This window comes from Protomyctophum bolini (genome assembly GCF_963924005.1).
Source record: "Protomyctophum bolini genome assembly, chromosome: 4".
Classification (NCBI taxonomy): domain Eukaryota; kingdom Metazoa; phylum Chordata; class Actinopteri; order Myctophiformes; family Myctophidae; genus Protomyctophum; species Protomyctophum bolini.
The window spans coordinates 12364815-12365633 of NC_137865.1; positions in this window are offsets into that span (position 1 = coordinate 12364815).

The window sequence follows — 819 nt, forward strand, 5'->3', positions numbered from 1 at the left end:
CAGCGCACTTCACACTGAGACAAAGGGTCCCAACTTTATACAGACACATTCAAGTATTAAACACACACACACACACACACACACACACACACACACACACACACACACACACACACACACACACACACACACACACACACACACACACACACACACACACACACACACACACACACACCACTCTGACCTAGGCCGTGGAAAGACGGAGCAAACTCGAACCACCTGCAGATCGTCATGCTAGTCAGCACGCACTGCGCGGCTGCTGCGTGACCACTGGGCAGCTCATTATCACTGGGAAAGGTTAGTGTTGTGGGTGGGCCGGGGCTCCGGAGGTGGAGTTGAGTTTTTAAAGAGAGTAGGGGTCGCACGTCCTGTCAGTTCAACAGTCTGAGCTCAGTCTTTCATGGGCGGCTGAGAGAGAAAGCAGTGAGTGCAGAAGAGGTCACACTGACCAGGATTCTACGCACAGCCGGAAAAGTAATTTATTTAACAAAGTATAAGCTGGCACAGATCACTAGCTGGTATGGTGAAAATACTCTATGTATGTATACATGCCCTCAACGGGTTGAATCATGACACATTGCAAGCTTTAAATCATCTATTTTTGCTATTCTGAAAAAGTGTGTGGAGAATGTATAATAATATATTTTTTTAACGTAAAGTAAATTCAATATTTATTTTTGTATCATCGCATTTATTGCAAAAAATAATGTGTTTCACACATAGTTTGGTAAACACTGCTGTATTCATTCTATGCTACGTACCGGTACTTACTGTACGTATATAGTCACAGTCCCAGTGTAAGATCTATCTGTATGT